Here is a 25,555-nt window from a genome sequence, read left to right as displayed (position 1 = left end):
TATCAAGACAAGAAGCAAGCAGATCACCAAAATAGACTGGAGCAGAAAAGAAAGGTCCATTGGCACATAATAAGAAAAGATTGAACAGAACCAAGAAAAAAGACCAAGTAACAAAAGCAGACCTAGAGTAACACCTTATAATGTTAGCTGACTTCTTAATGGAGACTTTAAAAGCCAGAAGGGCCTGAACCGGTGTTCTACAGACTCAAAGAAGCTACAGATGACAGCCCAGACTAGTACACGCAGCAAAACTTTTAATCACAATAGATGGAGAAAGTAAGACTTTCTGTGATAAAACCAATTTAAGCAATATATATCTCTAAGTCCAGCTCTACACAAGGAAAACTCCAATACAAAGTGGTTATCCGCACACAAGGAACAAATCATCTCTGAGACCTTCAAATCAGAAGAGGTCAAACACTCCTTACCCCCCATAACAAAGTAACAGAAGTCAACAAATACTGCACATTGATATCTCTTAACATCAATGGTCTAAATTCTCAATAAAGGACATAGATGGACATATTGTATTAAAAACATGATCCATCCTGCTGGCTGGCTGCATCCAAGAAACACACCTTAACATCAAGAATAGGCATCACCTTTGGTTAAAAACCTATGGGTAAAAGGATAGAAAAAGCTATTTCAAGCAAATGAATCTGACAAGGAAGCCTGTGAAGCCATTTTAGTATCTGACAAGAGAGAGAGAGAGAGAGAGAGAGAGAGAGAGAGAGAGAGAGAGAGACTATATATTCATCAAAGGAAAGATCCACCATGAGGACATTGCAATTTTTAACAGCAAACATAAGGGAACCCAAGTTCATAAAAGAAACTCTGGAGACTTCTGCACTCAACTCTTGCCAATAGACATGTCTTCCAGACAAGAACTAAACAGAAGTGCTGGAGCTCAGTGATGTTATAAACCAAATGTACCTGACATATTTATAGAACATTTCACCCAAATACAAAATATACCTTCTTCTCAGCACCTCATGGAACTTCCTCTAAAACTGACCTGCTGAAACATACAGCAAGTTTCAACAGAGACAAGAAAATTGAAATAGTACCCTGGGTCCTACAATCTGGATTTGACAATCATGGATTAAAGCTGGGTATCATCAACAACAGAAAGCTTACAAACTCATGGAAACTGAACAACTCACTACTGAATGAAACATGTGTCAAGATAGAAACTAAGAAATAAATGAAAGACTTTCTAGAATTCAATGAAAATGGATATGTAACATATCCAAATATATGGGACACAATAAACGGTATTCTAACAGGCAATTTCATAGTACTAAAACATTAGACTACATAAAAACATTAGAATGACCCCCTACTAATAACTTGATAGCGTACTTGGTAGCACTGGGGATAAAAAAAGAAATTACACCCAAAAAGAGTAGATGGCAAGAAGTAATCAAACTCAGGGCTGAAATCAATAAAATACAAACAAAAATGAAAAAGAATCAATGGGTTGAGTCTTTGGAAGAATCAGTAAGATTGACAACCCTTTATCCAAACTAAAAGGCAGAGAGAGAATATCCAAATTAACAAAAGTAGAAATGGAAGAGGTTACATGACAGACACGGAGGAAATGCAGAGAATCACAAGGGCATACTTTAAAAACCTGTATGCCACCACGTTGGAAAATCTACAAGAAACAGATAATTGTCTTGATATATGTCACTTACCAAAGTTAAACCAAGAGAAGATAAGCAATTTAAACAGACCTATTACCCCGAGTGAAATAGAGGTAATTGTAAGTCTCCCAACTGAAGAGGAGGAAGAGGAGGAGGAGGAGGGGGAGGAGGAGGAGGAGGAGGAAGGGAGGAAGGGAGGAAAGGAGGAAGGGAGGAAGGGAGGAAGAGGAGGGAGGAAGAGTAATAAGAGGAAGAAGGAAGGAGGAGGAGGAAGAGGAGGAGGAAGAAGCAGCAGTAGCTGCCGCCCCCACCTCTGCGGACACCACCTCTGCTGACACCGACTCCTCCTCCACTGTCACTGTCACCAATGCCCAGGGCCAAATGGGTTTAGTACAGAATTCTACCAGTCTGTTCTCTTAACTCATGAGACATAATTAACCCTTTCTTTTGTTAGATATTTGTTACAACAAGGAGAAGTATAGTATTTGACTGCATAGTATTTTAGTGACAAAGAATATGTAGATAATTCTTCAGCTCCTGAAAGTTGACTAAAACAGGTTACAAGACAGAATATTAGAATATTTGAAATAGTAAATATATTTACCAGAAGAATGCTTACATGTTGTACACATCTATAAAAATCTACCATCAGGACTATTTATGTCCTTAGTGTACATGGACCTCAACAAAAAAAGGTAAAGTAAATCAGAAAATGACAAAGATATTTCTTGAAAGTATTGTATTAGTTCACTTTCTGTTGCTGAAACAAAGCATCTGGAGCTGGGTAAATCATAAAACAAAGAGATCCCTTTTCAGACTCTGGTGGAAATCTCACAGGGAGATAATATGAAAGCAGTCCCATGGTGAGACAGGAAGCCAGAGTACTGTAGGTCCACCCTATTCTTTGTTAACACTGCTCTCTCCCCTATCTAACGAGGGTTCCATGAGGTTTACAGGAACCCAATGACCTCACTACTTCCAACCAAGTGTTACCTCTAACAATCCCACCACCCTTTGACAGTACCACCGTGTGGGCCAAGTTTCCGGTGTACAAGTTTGGCCATACCAAGGCCCTAAGAGATTCCTATTTAGTACTGCAAAGCAGGAGCCAGCAAGCATGTCCTGCACATGCCCTTGCCGTTAGTCTTAGCGTTTGCAGGCTGTACTTTCATCACAATCTCTTAACTAGGCCACTGTTGTATAAATTAGCCATACACTACACCTAAAAATGAATGGCTATAGTCGTGTTCCAATACATGTCATGCACAAAATATAGGTGGATCATCTTCTCTTGGTTTATTCTTAGAAGAGATATTACCCTGTATTAGTTAAAATAAGAAGATAGAGTTAATATATATATATATATATATATATATGATCTCTTCAGCCCAATTATAGTGTGATTGTCATTTGTTTTTTCTCAAAGGATCTTCTATATTCCAGGCTGATCTTGAATTCAGTGTCAGAGAATGACCTTGAACTCTTGATCCTCCTGCCTCCCAAGTGCTGACTATTCGAGCATTCGCTGTCATGCTTGGCCTCTGTGATTGCTTTAAAGTGTTGAGTGTAAGTTGTGTTTTGGTGTTTTGGTAAAAAACCAGAAAGAGAAACCAGTCCTCAGTCCAAACTACTCATGCATTTAAAGATGGGGTTAGTCAATGCAGACTTCATTAAGATTGAGCTATTAACCTTAAGATCAAAAAATTAATAGAAGTTATCTAGGTGACAATTGGCAGGGAATGTGGAAGGGCCAGGGAACAAACCAAGCCTCGGAAGGAGAATAAGCCAAGGTGGAAGAAAAGAAAGCTTGTCATGTGAAGCAACTCATGCTAGAACACAGTGGAACAGACACGAATCAAAATGGAATGGTACCCAGAGGCCAGACCAGAGAGGCAGGAGGAATTTGGTAGTCATGACTTTATTTTAAAACAGGTGAAATGATATGACCTATTTACTGCTTTTTTTTTTTACTTTACTTTAAACATAAGCCTTTCTTTTCAAAATTTATTTATTTTTATTGGAGATTTTATGTATTTACATTTTTTTTCTTTTTTTCGGAGCTGGGGACCGAACCCAGGGCCTTGCGCTTGCTAGGCAAGCACTCTACCACTGAGCTAAATCCCCAGCCCCATGTATTTACATTTTAAATGTTATTCCCTCCCTCCCAATCCCCGCCCCTCCCCGCTTCTGTGAAGGTGCTCCCACCACTCCGGGTTCCAGTGTGATGCTCAGTGAATAAAGGTGACTGATAGCCTGACTTCAATACCCAGAACCCACATGGTGGAAGGAGAGAACTGACTCCTGAAAGTTGTCCTCAGACCACCTCAGTGCTTTGCAGGGATGAGTGTGTCCACACACATATATAAGCACACATGTAAAGACATATGCACAAAACAAAGAAGTGAAAATGTAACATATTTACAAAGTCACTCTAGCCTCTGTGCTGAGAATTCAAAGAGAAGGCAGTAAGAGGGTAGGGGAAATTCTTAGGAGACTGCCCAACCAGCCAGCCTAGAGATGATTGACATTTGAACAGCAGAGGAGAGATGTGGCTGGGCGATGCAGGTTAGAGGTAAACTTTACAGAACTTGCTGATGGACTCCTTTCGGCAGTTAAGAAAAGGAAGACTTGATATGAGTGGGGATGTACCAAGTAATCATTCAGGAAACAGATCAACCGAGTTCACTGGAGATGCATAATTAGGTTGCCAAGCAACAGTGGGTTGGGGATGTTGACTTTCCAATGATACCAATCAGTTCAGCTGTGTGTTTTCTCCCACTGGAGCTAGGGCACTGGGAGGCCAGATGGTTGGGTTCATCTAGGGTTGGAGTTTGGTATGTTTGCCAGTAGGGAAAGAACAAGATGATTGCCATGGTGTTTGCACAGGATTTGGACTGAGGGACTTCTATTTAGCGCCTAAAGCAACAGAGGTGTATGAGAAAGTGTGGGGTCATGCTCCAGAGGTCGGTCCTAAAGGAGGTAGAGGGTAGTGGAAGAGTGGGAGTGTGAATCACACAGCTTTGAGCATTGTGTGAGTTTTTAGACCACTGGGGTAGAGAGTTCAACAATCAGCTTCCTATCCGTTCATGATGGGCCACTGCGGGCCAGTGAAAGCGACTCTGGATGACAGCACTTAAGGTAGACTGGAAGGCTGACGTCCAGGTGCTGAGATCTCAGGCACACAAGAGAGGTGGCAGTGTTTGACAGCAACAGGAAGAGGAAAAGTGTGACCCAGTTGGGTGGTGTGGGTGTCAAAGGAGGAGGAGTTTGCACGAGAGGAAAGAGTCTTCACATCTCAAAGTACCAGAGCTGAGTGGGTGGTAGATTTAATGAGATGAGCTGAGAGCTGACAGGAAAGGGATTTCTGGCAGAGGACTCAGACAGCCCCTGCATGGCTTTTGGAAGAAGGGGCTCAGATTGCCTAACACTGACGTCTGAAAGGTTTTGCCCTTTCAACAACAGATAACTTAGGGGGAAGGTATTTTCATTGTAAAACTGTCTTTTCATTTTTTAAAAGTTATTAACAAATTCCAGCACTTGAAATGCTGAGGCAGGTGGATATCTATGAGTTTGAAGCAGTCCTGATCTAAAGAGTGAGTTCTAGGCTGGCCAGGATCATATAGGGAGACCTTTACATGCACACACACACACACACACACACACACACACACACACACATTGATAATGAAAATGAACTATAAATTAATATGCTCAGAACTTTCCTGGGGGTGATGGAAAAATTCTGGAATCTGATGGTGGTGGAGATTGCCTAATACTGCGTCATAAAGGATAGCAAATTGCATACTAAGAGTCGTCAACGTGGGTCTGCCTCTGCTCTGCCTGCTGCAATGAATACTTAAACTGAGTGGTTTATAGATGATGGAAATGTGGGGCTGGGATGATGGCTGAGTTGGTAAAGTGCTTGCCACACAAACATTCCCAGAACACGTGTTAAAAAAAATATCCGGGCATAGCAGTGTGTGCTTATAATCTTAGTGCTGATGAGCTGGAGACAGGGAGATCGGTAAAGCACTTGACTAACTAGTCTGCTTCTTGAGTTTCAGAACAGTGAGAGACCCAGTCTCAAAACTATAACCAAAACCCAAGCCAAAATAGTCACAACAACAATGTGGACAGTGCCTTACATGGCTTCAACATACAGGAATACATGTTCACACTCATTCAAAAACAAACATATTCACACAGACTCATTCACCCCAAGCCAACAAAACAAACAACGAAACCAAGAGAAATGTGTTTCTCACTGTCTGAAGGCTGGCAAGACCAGGCCTAGGACATCTCGTAGCAGATTCAGTGTCGTCGGAAGATCGGTTTCCTACCTTTCTTCGTAGGACGGAAGGTTCCCAAGGCAGTAGTCTGCAGTGTCAAACCCTCCCCTGGAGACTCAGGATCTCTGTATAGAGGAGAGTATAAGAGCCAGAGGGATGAATGACTCCAGAAACAACCACATCTTTCAGACTAAAGGACTGATCCACTTAAGACTGGCAGCACACCTAAGACCTGCACGGGTTCAGGGCTCTAGTACTCTAGAAGCGGTGTGTGTGTGTGTGTGTGTGTGTGTGTGTGTGTGTGTGTGTGTGTGTGTGTGTGTGGTGCCACCTCTAACCAAGATCATCTACAATTGATGCCCACCGGCAAAGAGAAAGTCAGTTCTTTTCTTATGGAGTCTCACTAGCATATCAACCATACTCCAGGCAGGACCCATGCCCAGGAATCATTGGCCAATGCAAACAAAACTCAGCAGTATTTTTTGGATTTTTTTGTTTAGTTTTGCTTGCTTCATATTTGGCTTTTTTTTTTTTTTGGTCTTATTGGTCTTTTGCTTGTTTGTGTTGATTTTTTTGTGTGTTTATGGATTTGTTAGTTTGTTTCTTGTTTTGTTGCTTTTATTGTTTCATTTCTCTACCACCTCCTCCTCCCCATCCTCCTTTCCCTCCTCCTCTCCCTCCTCCTCCCCCTTTACCTTCTCTTCCTCTTCCTCCTCTTTATTCCTATTATTGAAAGAAAGAAAAAGAACCCAAAGTTGTGGATCAGGAGGTAGGGAGGATCTGAGTGGAGTTAGGGGAGGAGGAAAACATGATCAAAATAAAATATATGAAAGAAAACATTATTTCAGTTAAAGAAAGAAGGCATGAGCTGGGCAGTGGTGGTGCACACCTTCAATTCCAGCACTGCGGAGGCAGAGGCAGGGGGAGTCTTTGTGAGTTCAAGGATAGCCTGTCTACAGAGTGAGTTTCAGGACAAACAGGGCTACACAGAGAAACCCTGTCTTGAACACCTCCCCCACAAAGGAAGGCTCTGGTATCTCACTTTCCAGATCTCATGGCCTCCGATGGTTATACCCTTTAGACTATTATTAGGGTTCAGCATAAGAATTCTGATGGGACATCTCCACCACAGACCATAGCAAATGGTAAATTAAGTATTGTAATTTAGTTTTAATCTAGTATCATTACCACCACCAATCATCATCATCATCACCATCTCTGTGTGCAGCTATGAAAGCCTGAGAGCATCACTGTGAGTCGACCTGCATGGAATTGGTTCTCTGCTTGGGTCTTCACTTGAGTCCCAGGAATGGACCGCAAGGCCTCCAGGCTCTGCAGCAAACACCTTACTTGACCTGCTGAATTGCCTCACTGACCTGAAAATCCCAATGTTTGTATTTTGTGTATATTTGCTGCAATTTTTAAAGCAGTATTCCGGCAAAGGCTATGAACTAGCAGACCATGGGGCCCACATGTTCACAAGCAGTGTTTTGTTTAGAATCACCATTCTGACTGTGAATGTGTTTACAGAAGAATCTGATTGTGGTACCACATATTTCCAATCCACCTGAGAAGATGATTCAGGAGGATCATTGAGTTCAAGGCCAACTTTGGTTACTTAGTGAGACTCTGTCCTAATCTTAAAAAGAAAAAGGAAAGAAGAAAGATAAGAAAACATGTATCATCATCATCTCCATCACCATCATCATCAAGACAGGATAATGCTGTGTAGCTGAAGCTGGTCTCCAACTGGAATCAATCCTACTGCCTCGGCTTTCTTTCTTTCTTTCTTTTTTTCATTATTGGATATTTTTTATTTACTTACATTTCAAATGTTATCCCATTTCCCGGTTTCTCATTCATAAACCCATCCTTCTATCCCAGCCCCCTCCACCTTCTATGAGGATGTTCCCCCACCCATCCACCCACCCCTCCACTCTTCCCCACTCTGACATTCCCCTACAATGGAGGGTTAAGCCTTGGCCGTACCAAGGGCTTCTCCTCCTATTGGTACCCAACATCCTCTGCTACATATACAGCTGGAGCCATAGGTGTGTCCATGTGTAGTCTTTGGATGGTGGTTTAGTCCCTGGGAGCTCTGGTTGGTTGGTATTGTTGTTCTTCTGGGGCTGCAAACCCCTTCAGCTCCTTCAATAATTTGTCCAACTCCTTCAATGGGGACCCCATTCTCAGTTCAATTGTTGGTTGCAAGCATCCGCCTCTGTATTTGTCATGCTCTCTGCCTCAGCTTTCTAAGTGCTGGGCTTGCAAACGTGAGTCACTCTGTCTGGATAGTTTGCAACATTTAAAGATCTGGGAATTTTGCATAAGAAATTCCTTTTGCAAAATGGAATGACTAGTAACTTTGAGCTCACATTCCAGGTTGGCCTGGGTCATTGCATCAAAATGGTCTGCCACTCTGAGTGGGATCTGCATGTCTTTCCCCTCCACTGAGTACTTGTGACCTAGGTGCTTGCCCTGTTGTCTTTTTCAGAAGTAAAAATATACCTGGAGATGTGTGTATACAGTCATGTCCTACAAAGACAAGAGAAGACCAGCACAACAGGACTCAGTGTTTTGGGAAAAGCAGAACACCACACATTCCTGGGTGGAAGCGAACCTACATGCTTAACATGTAAGCAAAGATGTCTGAGAATACTATTTAGCCACCTTCATTATTTTCATGACTTTCCCAGCCCTTAAGGGCAGTTGCTCTTGCCCCCTTGACATCTCTAAATTGCCAGTTCATTTAAGTCTTAAGTAATTTGTGAAAAGTAAAAAAACAAAAACAAAATGTGAAGACCAGAAAAATGTCTTAATCCACCAAGCCTTTGGCCAAGGAAAATACCCTTATATTGTTCATGTTGGTTCATATACTAATAATACATCATTTTATATTTATTGTGTGATCTTATCTTACTGTAATTGAACCCCGTTTCCAAGTATGGAGGGCTGGAGATGATAGCTGTTGGGTAGCAATTTCCTCTGACTTGAGGAGCTCCATCCTGGAGAGAAACTCCCTAACATTCAGGAAATTCAAAAGGAAGATTCATGAGGACTCAGGAAGTAAACAATTCATAAGTCTTAGGAAGCTTCTGAAACTGACCAGATGTACAAGGTCTGTTCTTCCTCTGGCTGTATAAGTAAAAGACTCTGCAGAGACTCAAACTAGCCAGTCAAGCCTCCTGGAGAGACTCTTTAGTCTGTAAAACTGCTTGCAAGTCATACAGACAGTTCCAGAGTTCCAGGTGCTGTGAGTTGTCACTCATGCTAAAGTGGGCTTCTGCAGCATTTCTGTAATACTGTAGTAAAGTGTTGTTATTGGGAAATGTGGAAGCTTTGAGAGGTGGGGACTAGTTGGAAGGCCACTAGAAATCCTGTCCAGTCTCTGCTCCTTTCCATGTTTGCTTTCCGACTAACGATGTCAGTGGGTTGCATAGTCATTTGATTCTACTACCATATAAGCTTTGCTGTGGACACAAACCAATAGGGTGATACAGAACCAGACCCTAACACCAAGAGACACAATATTTCTTTTTCTCTATCCTTTCCCTTCTCTTTCTTGCTCTCACCCTTCTCTGTAATAGAGTCCTGGCTAGGTAAGACTGGCCTTGAATTTGCTATGTAGCCTGACGATGACCTTCACATTCTGATCTTCCTGCTTTTATCTCCCAACTGCAGGGATTACAGATGAGCCACACCATGGCCAGTTTATACAGTGCTAGGGACTGAGCACAGAGCTTCTTCTTCTTCTTTTTTTTTTTTAAATTAACTTGAGTATTTCTTATTTTCATTTCGAGTGTTATTCCCTTTCCCGGTTTCCGGGCCAACATCCCCCTAACCCCTCCCCCTCCCCTTCTTTATGGGTGTTCCCCTCCCCATCCTCCCCCCGATTGGCGCCCTCCCCCCAACAATCACGTTCACTGGGGGTTCAGTCTTAGCAGGACCCAGGGCTTCCCCTTCCACTGGTGCTCTTACTAGGATATTCACTGCTACCTATGAGGTCAGAGTCCAGGGTCAGTCCATGTATAGTCTTTAGGTAGTGGCTTAGTCCCTGGAAGCTCTGGTTGCTTGGCATTGTTGTACATATGGGGTCTCGAGCCCCTTCAAGCTCTTCCAGTTCTTTCTCTGATTCCTTCAACAGGGGTCCTGTTCTCAGTTCAGTGGTTTGCTGCTGGCATTCGCCTCTGTATTTGCTGTATTCTGGCTGTGTCTCTCAGGAGAGATCTACATCCAGTTCCTGTCGGCCTGCACTTCTTTGCTTCATCCATCTTGTCTAATTGGGTGGCTGTATATGTATGGGCCACATGTGGGGCAGGCTCTGAATGGGTGTTCCTTCTGTCTCTGTTTTAATCTTTGCCTCTCTATTCCCTGCCAAGGGTATTCTTGTTCCCCTTTTAAAGAAGGAGTGAAGCATTCGCATTTTGGTCATCATTCTTGAGTTTCATGTGTTCTATGCATCTAGGGTAATTCAAGCATTTGGGCTAATAGCCACTTATCAATGAGTGCATACCATGTATGTCTTTCTGTGATTGGGTTAGCTCACTCAGGATGATATTTTCCAGTTCCAACCATTTGCCTACGAATTTCATAAAGGCTTTGTTTTTGATAGCTGAGTAATATTCCATTGTGTAGATGTACCACATTTTCTGTATCCATTCCTCTGTTGAAGGGCATCTGGGTTCTTTCCAGCTTCTGGCTATTATAAATAAGGCTGCTATGAACATAGTGGAGCATGTGTCTTTTTTATATGTTGGGTATATGCCCAAGAGAGGTATAGCTGGATCCTCAGGCAGTTCAATGTCCAATTTTCTGAGGAACCTCCAGACTGATTTCCAGAATGGTTGTACCAGTCGAGCACAGAGCTTCTTGCTTGCTAGGCAAGTACTCTTATGAACTGAACCATCTCCAGTGTTTTCTCTTTATGAGTTAATTATCACATATGTTTTGTTATCATGAGGGAAAGCTGGCTAACATTTTTTTAACTCTCAAATTGCAACCCATACTTGAATAGATCCAATTCCGTTAATCAACTATCAATTATCCATCTACTGCCTATCTTTATCTGCCTATTGTATATCCTCCATTATCTATGAACTATCAAGAATCTTTTATCTGTCTATCTATCATCTGTCTAATCCAGTTTTGGCATAAGGACCTTTTAGTAAGCAGGAAGGCAAGCTGGAAATACTGAGACTCTAAGCTCATCAGCTGGTGACTCATGGGAATGTGTGATTGCAGTTCCAGTCCCATGGCTGAGACAGCTCTGAGGCTTTTTTTTTTAAACCATGTGCAGGATTTCTTCATGGGTTATATTGCAGACTTTCTCAGTCTACAGAGATTGATGACACACCCTGTTTGCTGTCTTTCTCTCTGACGTCACATCTTCACGTTCCTACTAGTATTCCAACATTCCCCATTCTTCTCAAATGAACTACTTGGACTTGAATTCTTGCCTTGGTTTTCTCTTTTGGAAAACCAAGAGGGGACAGACAGTATTCTCTTTTTCCCTCACTTTCTTCCAGTCAGTTACCAGCTTCTATGAATTCTCCGCAATCGCAGGTTGGAGCCTTCTGCCTCAACTTCTCTTCTCTCTACCCATATCAAGTTGGTTGTCATCATCCTTGGCCCGCCTCCCTTCAGTGCCCTTTGCCTTTGGGACTTTCTCCTCCTCCACAGTCATTTGAATATGCAAATGTGATGATGTCACCACCCCCTACGCTTTCAGGTCTTAGTTTACCTGTGAAGCCCCCTGTGAGAACTTCCTCCTCTTTCTGTTCTAGAAGTTTGTAAAAGGGACAGGCTGCCTTTTCCTTTCACCTTCCTCTCCTGTGCCTCTGTTGACTGTTCACTCAACAGTCTTTCTCACTGAACAGCAAATTCTACATCTTAAGGATCAGGACAGAGCTTCCCCATCCCTTCTCTCTTTCCTTCTCTCTCTTTTCCTTCCTTCTCCTTTTCTTCTCTTATCCTTTCCCTCTTCCTCCTTCCCTTTTTCTTTCCCCTCTTCCCTCTCCTTTCTCCTGTATTCTCTTTTTTCCTTCCCTTTCACCTTCCACTTCCCTTCTGTTCCCTTCCTCGTTGTATTTCCATCCTATAATTCAACATAAGGTACAAAATAGAAACTCGACAAATATTTGTTACACAAATGAAGTTTAACTGTTGCTTCCTGTCTTACTCACTTTGACCTGTTTCTTTAAAAACAAAACCAAAATACAACAAAAGGCCAGCACAGCAGAAACACACGTGCAGTTTAACCTGTGTTTGCTCTCTTGCTCTAATTAAAAGATTTTTAAAAAGAAATCTTTTTTATCTCATTAGTACATATAAGCTCACCAGACGGTGGTGGCTGAGGGGCAGACCTGACTGTTTAAACTTTAATGTGGGGCTAGAGAGATGGCTCACTGGTAAGAATGCTTGCTGTTCTTCCAGGGGACTTGAGTTTGGCTCCCAGCACCAATGTTGTATGGTTTACAACCTGTAACTCCAGCCCTGGGGGATTTGATGTCCCTTTTGTGGATAACAGAGGCTTCCACATATATGTGGCATACATACATGTACACACATACTCTCTCTCTCTTTCTCAGATAAACTTAATATACAATTTTATCCCTGTTAAAGATACAAGAAGTCTGTAAAACAGTGTAGCTTATAACCTCCAAATTCTTCTTTAAACACATGTATTTATTTTTACATATATGCAGGTGTGCCTACTTGAATGTATGCCACATGTATGTGGGTGCTTATGGAGGCCAGCAGAGGATATTGGTATCTGAAGTTACAGATAGCTGGGAGGCACCTGATGTGGGAGCTGGGAATCAAACTGGGGTCCTCTGGAAAAGCAAGAAGCCCTCTTCACCACTGAGCCACCTCTCCAATCCACAATCTCCAACTTTATTTTATTATTATTATTTTTTTGTTGATTTGTTTTTGTTTTTGTTGGGTTTTTTTTGTTTGTTTGTTTTTTTGAGACAGGGTTTCTCTGTGTAGCCCTGGTTATTTTGGAACTCCTCTCTTTAGACCAGGCTGGCTTTGAATTTATAGCAATCCACCTGCCTCTCCCTCCCAAGTGCTAAGATTAAAGGCATGTGCTACCACTGCCTGGCTTGTTTTACATTTAAAAAGACTCCTTGGTCTTATATATTTTTCTATTGACATAAAAAAATTATGCTCATGGTACAAAACATGTTTCAGTACAGGTATACATTGTGAAATTATAAAATCTAGATATTCTGTGCATGCCAATCATTCTTACTTGATCAGAATACTCCAAGCTATCCTCTTGGCAGTTTTACACATGCATCTAAGTCTTGTTTTGAATTGTGTGTTAGGGGAGGGTACATGATCTGGGAGAGGGTGTATTCAGAGGCCAGAGACAGCTTTGGGAGCTTGTTATTTATTCTCCCATGTGTATTTGGGGTGTGGAGCTCAGGTCCTCAGGTTCGGTAGCAAGTACCTGCTGGGCTCACTGACCTCTCTTAGCAACTTCAGTTATAGAGTGCAGTGTCATTAAAGCCAGGTATGTCAGCACATGCAGGCAACGGAGACGAAGAGATCACTCCTTACCAAGCACTCAGGCAACAACGCCATTATCGTTTCTATCATGTCTATTAGTTAGAAAATGCACGCTGATAATATCTCATTTTTTATAACACTGCTGAATTCTGGGAACTGCTTCTACTCTACCTTATTAATAGAGTAACTGGAGCCTAGAGAATAAAACCAACTGTTGACTATTAAAGGTCTAACTATTAGCCAGGGACCATCCATTCTTTTTTGTTTTAAAATTTCTTTAATTATGCTTATTTTCATTTTTAAATTGTGTGTGTGTGTGTGTGTGTGTGTGCGTGTATGTGCGCGCATGTGTGTACATGTGTTCTCAGAAGCCAGAGGTGTCAGGTCCCCTGGAATTAGAGTTATAGGTGAATGTAAGCCACCATGTGGGTGCTGGGAATGGAATCTCTGCATTCTCAAAGAACTTGCCAGTGCTCTGAGTCACTGAGCCATCTCTCCGGCCCCCAGGCCTTCTAAGAGTTACCACATTTCCAGTTCTGTACCAGTTCTTTGTTTCCACAGGAGAGTGGTTTGGTTTGATGAAACAATATTTGGCAGTTTTGAAAAACATAAGATTAAATTTTAATTTTATATCTATGAATATCTTAGAAATAAACTCCTGCCAGGCAGTGGTGGTGCATGACTTTAGTCCTAGCATTTAGGAGGCGGAGGCATGCAGGTCTCTATGAGTTTGAAGCCAGCCTAATCTCTCAGAGCAAGTTTTTGGACAGCCAGGGCTAAACAGAGAAACCCTATCTCAAAGAAGAAGGATGAGGAAAAGGAGGGGGAAGGCGAGAGGGAGGAGGAGGAAGAGGAAGAAGAGGAAGAAAACAACCATGACTCCATACCTTTTGATACTATCTAGGTCATTTCACAGACCTGCCGGCTCTGGGGCTTCCACAGTGACATTCCATGCTTTGTAACACAGATTGTCTCAACACCCAACACTTGTTGGAAAGAGACAGTTTTATTTTCAGTGTCATAGGTGGCCGCAGGTTTCGTTCCACCAAGACACAAGCTCGGAGCCTTTGCTCTTTAGAATAGACTGGGAACTCCTCACAAATGTCCCTTCTCTTTCCTCTCTGATATTGATATACCCGTCACACCAAAGCCCGGCCATGATTAATCTCAATGTGCAGATAGATGTTCCCGACTCGGTCTGAGTGCTAGAATTTGCTTTATCCTGCACAGTCTGCTTTAATTTTGATTAATTGCCATCAAAAATAATAACTCCCCAGGGCAGACCATTAGGAAGGTACAGAATCGATTAGCTTTAGTTTCAGAAAGTGGAGAAAGCAGTCCCCACTGCCGAAATGACCACAGATGCCCTTCACAGTACGTGTGTGAAGGACACACAGGATCGTTCCGACTGTGCTGCTGAGCTAAGTGCAATCCACTTAGAACGCGTTTTTCATAGACATGTTAGCTTTCACACGTGTCGCCTTTTCTCATCCTAGTAGGTTTTCCAAATTCCACCACACGAATCGGTGACTGTAGCTGGTGTTTATGGTGGCTTCCATTACGTTGAGAAACGCATGTCCTCATAGTGGCAGGAATTATAAACCCTTTATGGATAAGAAGGACTCAGAGCTGGGGATGGGGTTTGGAGTTAGAGTGCTTGCCTAACTTGTATAATACTCTGGGTTAGAGCCCTTCTATTTCTCTCTCTCTCTCTCTCTCTCTCTCTCTCTCTCTCTCTCTCTCTTTCTCTTTCTCTCTCTCTCTCTTGAACATGCACACACACACACACACACACACACACACACACACACAAGAAGGAGGAACAGGGGAGAAGGAAGGGAGAAAGGAAAGTGCTCACATGTGGTGACTAGTTGACACCACACTGAACAGTGCAGGGACAGGCACGTGTCTGTTGTCATAGGAAGGCCTTCTGGACAACACTGACTGGAACATCTTTGTGCTGCTCTTTCTCGGTCAGTTCATTTTTCTTGTTGGATAATGTCGATGCCTGAACTTCATAGGTGGTTAACATTCAGGAAAACTCTTGAAGATTCAACTGTATGTCCTTTCAATCCAGGACCCTAGCCTATCCCATTGACTCAGTTCTTCTCCAATTACCTTAGGGATGGACGGACAGGACTGAAGGCTCCTACTGCCCCCTATCGAAAGCCACTGCCTGGGCACTGAGTAATTCAGTCCATAGCTGATGTAGGGGCTTCTTCCTGCCTGCAGCTCTCTCCCTTCTAGGATAAAGGTGATACCTACGGTAATATCCATACCCTGCCTAATAAGCTCACGTCTGTGACAGTCGAGAAAGGCTTCTATGCCTTTCCAGAACTGCATGAGGTAAGTCAAGAGTTACTGTAGCAACAAACCTTCAGTGCTCAAGCCACGAGGCAACAGCTGTGTTTCACTCATATTGAACATATTTAGACAGACTGCGTCCTCTCAGACTTCTGCACATTTCCCACTTTGAACTTAATCAAAATCCCACCTACAGTATCACCTCCCAACTTCATTATTTTTTCTTCTCCTTTCTCCTCTTTATTTCTTCTCCAAGACCCTCCTTGTCCAGTTCATGCTCCTTATATATGCACGTGAAGGGCCATCCACTGAGCATGGGAAACCAATCAGAAGCTACACTCTTAAAGGGAATGACTCTTCCTCCCAGCAGCTATCAACTGCCAACAGCTCCTTGGTAAGAAGTCCTCAAGAGTTCTCCATTCATGCTGGGACTTTGGATCCTTGATCTTCTGCAGGTCTTTTGCAGGGAGTCATAGCCGTTGTGCGCTGATGAGAGTAATAGCTATGTCATGTCCTCTGAATTTGACATTTGTCCTGCCACCTCCCCTTTCCTGATTCTCCCTGAAGCCTTGGAGGGGGGGTTGGGGGGCTAGTTAAGGTGCCTAGTACCTGACCTCTTACCTGGGATCCTGTCACTCCTCTGTCTCCTGTTCATGACCCAGACTCATCTGAGATGTGAAGTCCTCACCGCTGTCCTTGGTGGCATTCTCTGTGTCCTGTTGCATCTTCGGCTGATTCTTTTATAACTGATGTCACATTTTTTTTTTTTATTAACTTGAGTATTTCTTATATACATTTCAAGTGTTATTCCCTTTCCTGGTTTCCGGGCAAACATCCCCCTCCCTCCTCCCCTTCCTTATGGGTGTTCCCCTCCCAACCCTCCCCCCATTGCCGCCCTCCCCCCAACAATCACGTTCACTGGGGGTTCAGTCTTAGCAGGACCCAGGGCTTCCCCTTCCACTGGTGCTCTTACTAGGATATTCATTGCTACCTATGAGGTCAGAGTCCAGGGTCAGTCCATGTATAGTCCTTAGGTAGTGGCTTAGTCCCTGGAAGCTCTGGTTGCTTGGCATTGTTGTACATATGGGGTCTCGAGCCCCTTCAAGCTCTTCCAGTTCTTTCTCTGATTCCTTCAACGGGGGTCCTATTCTCAGTTCAGTGGTTTGCTGCTGGCATTCGCCTCTGTATTTGCTGTATTCCGGCTGTGTCTCTCAGGAGCGATCTACATCCGGCTCCTGTCGGTCTGCACTTCTTTGCTTCATCCATCTTGTCTAATTGGGTGGCTGTATATGTATGGGCCGCATGTGGGGCAGGCTCTGAATGGGTGTTACTTCAGTCTCTGTTTTAATCTTTGGCTCTCTCTTCCCTGCCAAGGGTATTCTTGTTCCCCTTTTAAAGAAGGCATGAAACATTCACATTTTGATCATCCGTCTTGAGTTTCATTTGTTCTAGGCATCTAGGGTAATTCAAGCATTTGGGCTAATAGCCACTTATCAATGAGTGCATACCATGTATGTCTTTCTGTGATTGGGTTAGCTCACTCAGGATGATATTTTCCAGTTCCAACCATTTGCCTACGAATTTCATAAAGTCGTTGTTTTTGATAGCTGAGTAATATTCCATTGTGTAGATGTACCACAATTTCTGTATCCATTCCTCTGTTGAAGGGCATCTGGGTTCTTTCCACCTTCTGGCTATTATAAATAAGGCTGCTATGAACATAGTGGAGCACGTGTCTTTTTTATATGTTGGGGCATCTTTTGGGTATATGCCCAAGAGAGGTATAGCTGGATCCTCAGGCAGTTCAATGTCCAATTTTCTGAGGAACCTCCAGACTGATTTCCAGAATGGTTGTACCAGTCTGCAATCCCACCAACAATGGAGGAGTGTTCCTCTTTCTCCACATCCTCGCCAGCATCTGCTGTCACCTGAGTTTTTGATCTTAGCCATTCTCACTGGTGTGAGGTGAAATCTCAGGGTTGTTTTGATTTGCAGTTCCCTTATGACTAAAGATGTTGAACATTTCTTTAGGTGTTTCTCAGCCATTCGGCATTCCTCAGCTGTGAATTGTTTGTTTAGCTCTGAACCCCATTTTTTTTTTTTTTTTTTTTTTTTTTTTTTTTTTATTTGGAAAATTTACCACTTTATTTAAAGAAAAGATTTTTGTTTTTTTTTTTTTCCTACACACAGAAATGAAAATTTATTTTTTAAAATGGTGCCTTCTTTTTATTTATTTATTTTTTTTTTATTAACTTGAGTATTTCTTATATACATTTCGAGTGTTATTCCCTTTCCCGGTTTCCGGGCAAACATCCCCCTCCCCCCTCCCCTTCCTTATGGGTGTTCCCCTCCCAACCCTCCCCCCATTGCCGCCCTCCCCCCATAGACTAGTTCACTGTGGGTTCAGTCTTAGCAGGACCCAGGGCTTCCCCTTCCACTGGTGCTCTTACTAGGATATTCATTGCTACCTATGGGGTCAGAGTCCAGGGTCAGTCCATGTATAGTCTTTAGGTAGTGGCTTAGCCCCTGGAAGCTCTGGTTGCTTGGCATTGTTGTACTTTTGGGGTCTTGAGCCCCTTCAAGCTCTTCCAGTTCTTTCTCTGATTCCTTCAATAGGGGACCTATTCTCAGTTCAGTGGTTTGCTGCTGGCATTCGCCTCTATATTTGCTGTATTCTGGCTGTGTCTCTCAGGAGCGATCTACATCCGGCTCCTGTCGGTCTGCACTTCTTTGCTTCATCCATCTTGTCTAATTGGGTGGCTGTATATGTATGGGCCACATGTGGGGCAGGCTCTGAATGGGTGTTCCTTCAGTCTCTGTTTTAATCTTTGCCTCTCCCTTCCCTGCCAAGGGTATTCTTTTTCCTCATTTAAAGAAGGAGTGAAGCATTCACATTTTGATCATCCGTCTTGAGTTTCGTTTGTTCTAGGGATCTAGGGTAATTCAAGCATTTGGGCTAATAGCCACTTATCAATGAGTGCATACCATGTATGTCTTTCTGTGATTGGGTTAGCTCACTCAGGATGATATTTTCCAGTTCCAACCATTTGCCTACGAATTTCATAAACTCGTTGTTTTTGATAGCTGAGTAATATTCCATTGTGTAGATGTACCACATTTTCTGTATCCATTCCTCTGTTGAAGGGCATCTGGGTTCTTTCCAGCTTCTGGCTATTATAAATAAGGCTGCGATGAACATAGTGGAGCACGTGTCTCTTTTATATGTTGAGGCATCTTTTGGGTATATGCCCAAGAGAGGTATAGCTGGATCATCAGGCAGTTCAATGTCCAATTTTCTGAGGAACCTCCAGACTGATTTCCAGAATGGTTTTACCAGTCTGCAATCCCACCAACAATGGAGGAGTGTTCCTCTTTCTCCACATCCTCGCCAGCATCTGCTGTCACCTGAGTTTTTGATCTTAGCCAATCGCACTGGTGTGAGGTGAAATCTCAGGGTTGTTTTGATTTGCATTTCCCTTATGACTAAAGATGTTGAACATTTCTTTAGGTGTTTCTCAGCCATTCGGCATTCCTCAGCTGTGAATTCTTTGTTTAGCTCTGAACCCCATTTTTTAATAGGGTTATTTGTTTCCCTGCGGTCTAACTTCTTGAGTTCTTTGTATATTTTGGAAATAAGGCCTCTATCTGTTGTAGGATTGGTAAAGATCTTTTCCCAATCTGTTGGTTGCCGTTTTGTCCTAACCACAGTGTCCTTTGCCTTACAGAAGCTTTGCAGTTTTATGAGATCCCATTTGTCGATTCTTGATCTTAGAGCATAAGCCATTGGTGTTTTGTTCAGGAAATTTTTTCCAGTGCCCATGTGTTCCAGATGCTTCCCTAGTTTTTCTTCTATTAGTTTGAGTGTGTCTGGTTTGATGTGGAGGTCCTTGATCCACTTGGACTTAAGCTTTGTACAGGGTGATAAGGATGGATCGATCTGCATTCTTCTACATATTGACCTCCAGTTGAACCAGCACCATTTGCTGAAAATACTATCTTTTTTCCATTGGATGGTTTTGGCTCCTTTGTCAAAAATCAAGTGACCATAGGTGTGTGGGTTCATTTCTGGGTCTTCAATTCTATTCCATTGGTCTATCTGTCTGTCTCTGTACCAATACCATGCAGTTTTTATCACTATTGCTCTGTAATACTGCTTGAGTTCAGGGATAGTGATTCCCCCTGAAGTCCTTTTATTGTTGAGGATAGTTTTAGCTATCCTGGGTTTTTTGTTATTCCAGATGAATTTGCAAATTGTTCTGTCTAACTCTTTGAAGAATTGGATTGGTATTTTGATGGGGATTGCATTGAATCTGTAGATTGCTTTTGGTAAAATGGCCATTTTTACTATATCAATCCTGCCAATCCATGAGCATGGGAGATCTTTCCATTTTCTGAGGTCTTCTTCAATTTCTTTCTTCAGTGTCTTGAAGTTCTTATTGTACAGATCTTTTACTTGCTTGGTTAAAGTCACACCGAGGTACTTTATATTATTTGGGTCTATTATGAAGGGTGTCGTTTCCCTAATTTCTTTCTTGGCTTGTTTCTCTTTTGTGTAGAGGAAGGCTACTGATTTATTTGAGTTAATTTTATACCCAGCCACTTTGCTGAAGTTGTTTATCAGCTTTAGTAGTTCTCTGGTGGAACTTTTGGGATCACTTAAATATGCTATCATATCATCTGCAAATAGTGATATTTTGACTTCTTCTTTTCCAATCTGTATCCCCTTGACCTCCTTTTGTTGTCTGATTGCTCTGGCTAGAACTTCAAGAACTATATTGAATAAGTAGGGAGAGAGTGGGCAGCCTTGTCTAGTCCCTGATTTTAGTGGGATTGCTTCAAGTTTCTCTCCATTTAGTTTAATGTTAGCTACTGGTTTGCTGTATATGGCTTTTACTATGTTTAGGTATGGGCCTTGAATTCCTATTCTTTCCAGGACTTTTATCATGAAGGGGTGTTGAATTTTGTCAAATGCTTTCTCAGCATCTAATGAAATGATCATGTGGTTTTGTTCTTTCAGTTTGTTTATATAATGGATCACGTTGATGGTTTTCCGTATATTAAACCATCCCTGCATGCCTGGGATGAAGCCTACTTGATCATGGTGGATGATTGTTTTGATGTGCTCTTGGATTCGGTTTGCCAGAATTTTATTGAGTATTTTTGCGTCGATATTCATAAGGGAAATTGGTCTGAAGTTCTCTTTCTTTGTTGTGTCTTTGTGTGGTTTAGGTATAAGAGTAATTGTGGCTTCATAGAAGGAATTCGGTAGTGCTCCATCTGTTTCAATTTTGTGGAATAGTTTGGATAATATTGGTATGAGGTCTTCTATGAAGGTCTGATAGAATTCTGCACTGAACCCATCTGGACCTGGGCTCTTTTTGGTTGGGAGACCTTTAATGACTGCTTTTATTTCCTTAGGAGTTATGCGGTTGTTTAACTGGTTTATCTGTTCCTGATTTAACTTCGGTACCTGGTATCTGTCTAGGAAATTGTCCATTTCCTGCAGATTTTCAAGTTTTGTTGAATATAGGCTTTTATAGTAAGATCTGATGATTTTTTGAATTTCCTCTGAATCTGTAGTTATGTCTCCCTTTTCATTTCTGATTTTGTTAATTTGGACACACTCTCTGTGTCCTCTCGTTAGTCTGGCTAAGGGTTCGTCTATCTTGTTGATTTTCTCAAAGAACCAACTTTTGGTTCTGTTGATTCTTTCTATGGTCCTTTTTGTTTCTACTTGATTGATTTCAGCTCTGAGTTTGATTATTTCCTGCCTTCTACTCCTCCTGGGTGTATTTGCTTCTTTTTGTTCTAGAGCTTTTAGGTGTGCTGTCAAGCTGCTGACATATGCTCTTTCCTGTTTCTTTCTGCAGGCACTCAGAGCTAAGAGTTTTCCTCTTAGCATAGCTTTCATGTGTCCCATAAGTTTGGGTATGTTGTACCTTCATTTTCATTAAATTCTAAAAAGTCTTTAATTTCTTTCTTTATTTCTTCCTTGACCAGGTTATCATTGAGTAGAGCATTGTTCAATTTCCACGTATATGTGGGCATTCTTCCCTTATTGTTATTGAAGACCAGTTTTAGGCCGTGGTGGTCCGATAGCACGCATGGGATTATTTCTATCTTTCTGTACCTGTTGAGGCCCATTTTTTGACCAATTATATGGTCAATTTTGGAGAAAGTACCATGAGGAGGTGAGAAGAAGGTATATCCTTTTGCTTTAGGATAGAATGTTCTATAAATATCCGTTAAGTCCATTTGGCTCATGACTTCTCTTAGTCTGTCTATGTCTCTGTTTAATTTCTGTTTCCATGATCTGTCCATTGATGAGAGTGGGGTGTTGAAATCTCCTACTATTATTGTGTGAGGTGCAATGTGTGTTTTGAGCTTTAGTAAGGTTTCTTTTACGTATGTAGGTGCCCTTGTATTTGGGGCATAGATATTCAGGATTGAGAGTTCATCTTGGTGGATTTTTCCTTTGATGAATATGAAGTGTCCTTCCTTATCTTTTTTGATGACTTTTGGTTGAAAATTGATTTTCTTTGATATTAGAATGGCTACTCCAGCTTGCTTCTTCTGACCATTTGCTTGAAAAGTTGTTTTCCAGCCTTTCACTCTGAGGTAGTGTCTGTCTTTGTCTCTGAGGTGTGTTTCCTGTAGGCAGCAGAATGCAGGGTCCTCGTTGCGTATCCAGTTTGTTAATCTATGTCTTTTATTGGGGAGTTGAGACCATTGATGTTGAGAGATATTAAGGAATAGTGATTATTGCTTCCTGTTATATTCATATTTGGATGTGAGGTTATGTTTGTGTGCTTTTCTTCTCTTTGTTTTGTTGCCAAGATGATTAGTTTCTTGCTTCTTCTAGGGTATAGCTTGCCTCCTTATGTTGGGCTTTACCATTTATTATCCTTTGTAGTGCTGGATTTGTAGAAAGATATTGTGTAAATTTGGTTTTGTCATGGAATATCTTGGTTTCTCCATCTATGTTAATTGAGAGTTTTGCAGGATACGGTAACCTGGGCTGGCATTTGTGTTCTCTTAGGGTCTGTATGTCATCAGTCCAGGATCTTCTGGCCTTCATAGTTTCTGGCGAGAAGTCTGGTGTGATTCTGATAGGTCTGCCTTTATATGTTACTTGACCTTTTTCCCTTACTGCTTTTAATATTCTTTCTTTATTTTTGTGCTTTGGTGTTTTGACTATTATGTGACAGGAGGTGTTTCTTTTCTGGTCCAATCTATTTGGAGTTCTGTAGGCTTCTTGTATGCCTATGGGTATCTCTTTTTTTAGGTTAGGGAAGTTTTCTTCTATGATTTTGTTGAAGATATTTACTGGTCCTTTGAGCTGGGAGTCTTCACTCTCTTCTATACCTATTATCCTTAGGTTTGATCTTCTCATTGAGTCCTGGATTTCCTGTATGTTTTGGACCAGTAGCTTTTTCCGCTTTACATTATCTTTGACAGTTGAGTCAATGATTTCTATGGAATCTTCTGCTCCCGAGATTCTCTCTTCCATCTCTTGTATTCTGTTGGTGAAGCTTGTATCTACAGCTCCTTGTCTCTTCTTTTGGTTTTCTATATCCAGGGTTGTTTCCATGTGTTCTTTCTTGATTGCTTCTATTTCCATTTTTAATTCCTTCAACTGTTTGATTGTGTTTTCCTGGAATTCTTTCAGGGATTTTTGTGTCTCCTCTCTATGTGCTTCTACTTGTTTATTTATGTTTTCCTGGAATTCTTTCAGGCATTTTTGCGATTCTTCTCTGTAGGCTTCTACTTGTTTATTAATGTTTTCCTGTGTTTCTCTAAGGGAGTTCTTCACGTCTTTCTTGAAGTCCTCCAGCATCATGATCAAATATGATTTTGAAACTAGATCTTGGTTTTTCTGGTGTGTTTGGATATTCCATGTTTGTTTTGATGGGAGAATTGGGCTCCGATGGTGCCATGTAGTCTTGGTTTCTGTTGCTTGGGTTCCTGTGCTTGCCTCTTGCCATCAGATTATCTCTAGTGTTGCTTTGTTCTGCTATTTCTGACAGTGGCTAGACTGTCCTATAAGCCTGTGTGTCAGGAGTGCTGTAGACCTGTTTTCCTGTTTTCTTTCAGCCTGTTATGGGGACAGAGTGTTCTGCTTTCGGGCACGTAGTTTTTCCTCTCTATAGGTCTTCAGCTGTTCCTGTGGGCCTGTGTCTTGAGTTCACCAGGCAGGTCTCTTGCAGCAGAAAAGTTGGTCTTACCTGTGGTCCCGAGGCTCAAGTTCGCTCGGGGTGTGCTGCCCACTAGCTCTCTGTGGCGGCAGCAACCAGGAAGATCTGAGCCGCCGTTTCCGGGAGCTTCAGTGCATCAGGGTTCCAGATGGCGTTTGGTGTTTTCCTCTGGAGTCCGAGATGTGTGTGCAGAGTGCAGTCTCTTCTGGTTTCCCTGGCGTGTCTGCCTCTCTGAGGGTTTAGCTCTCCCTCCCACGGGATTTGGGTGCAGAGAACTGTTTATCCGGTCTGTTTCCTTCAGGTTCCGGCGGTGTCTCAGACGCAGCGGTCCTGCCACTCCTGCCCCCTCCCCCCCGGGCCTGATGTCATATTTTTAAAAAAAAAATATAACTTTTTATTTTTTATTGCCGCTGTTAGACTGTGAGGCTGCAGAGGGGAAATTTTCTGTCCTGTGTGCCCACTGATCCAGTTCACTCCATCTGAAGCTTTTCTTTACCTCATCTCTGCATTCGAAATTTGATGAAAATGCTAACTCCAGACAAAATTAACTTAATTTTGCCCACAATTTAAAAGAATTCAGGGATACTCTAAATGTACCTGTAGACTTTAGGACCTGTGGTCCCTCCTGGCCCCCTGAATGTCAGTTCCTATATATATAACCATAATTGTCACCGAGCAAATGTGAACAGTAAGAATGTGTCGTTCGGACTCAGCACCCCACCTGACCTACCTCACTTGTAACCACTGTAGGAAACCCAGCTGCAGTTGTATCACTCTTACTGATGGGGACACAGAAGAAACTCATGTGAGTAACTTGCCTGGGGCTATTCTGGGCCTCTTCTTTTAGCCACGGACCATATTGCTAACCTCACTATGGTACAAAACATACTACTCTACCTAAATGTCAATGGAATGACCCACAGAAGGAGTCACTCATGGTGGGCACAGGGGTTATTTAAACCTTTTACCTTGTATGTGTGTGGAATTGTGTATAGTTGTTTGAGTGTATGTATGTGGGGTGTGCATGTGTTTACATGTGTATGTAGGTCAGAAGGTAATGCTGGTGCCTTCTTCTATCCCCCTCCACCTTACTTGGGTCTCTGAATCTGGAACTCTCTGTTTAGGCTGGCTGGCTAGGGCCCCACAGGGGTGCTCCAGTCTTTGTCTCTACACAAGGCTTATAGACCACATGCCCAGCTTTTTATGTGGGTGCTTGGGATCTGAACTCGGGCCCCCATATTTGTGCAGCAAGCACTTTATTACCTGAGCCATCTCACCAGTTCTTGTTATTCTTCCCTCCCTCCTTCTCTCCCTTCCTTCACTCCTGGTTCTTTGAGGCAAGGTTTTGTTTCCCGTGCAGTACAGAGTCCCTCTGGCCTCCTAGTCCCTTGCTTCAGCTTCTCACATGGTGGAATACTCCACACACACCACCATGCTCGCTTGTTTTTTAACAACTTAGAAAATATTTTCATGTGTTCTATCAGCAAGTAATTTAAAACTATTTGCTCGGAGGTTTAATTTTTTGGTTTCTAATATTACCTTGCTGTCTTAGGTTTTCTATTTCTGTACAAAACATCAAGACCAAAATCAAGTTGAGGAGGAAAAG

At 42.3% G+C, this 25,555-nt stretch overlaps 1 long non-coding RNA gene across 1 annotated transcript in view; it reads left to right on the top strand.

Moving 5' to 3' along the window:
* Window positions 1-25,555, top strand: part of LOC148000129 (uncharacterized) — a 61,198-nt gene that overhangs the window by 9,672 nt on the left and 25,971 nt on the right. The window contains exon 2 of the long non-coding RNA XR_015641607.1: window positions 8,430-8,570. This is a non-coding gene — a long non-coding RNA (uncharacterized LOC148000129). The remainder of the gene's footprint in view (window positions 1-8,429; window positions 8,571-25,555) is intronic.

This window comes from Rattus norvegicus, chromosome 17 (genome assembly GCF_021556685.1).
Source record: "Rattus norvegicus strain SHRSP/BbbUtx chromosome 17, alternate assembly SHRSP_T2T, whole genome shotgun sequence".
NCBI classification, from domain to species: Eukaryota; Metazoa; Chordata; class Mammalia; order Rodentia; family Muridae; genus Rattus; species Rattus norvegicus.
Note: the sequence above shows the minus strand (reverse complement) of the source record. Positions and strands in the feature narration are given on the sequence as shown.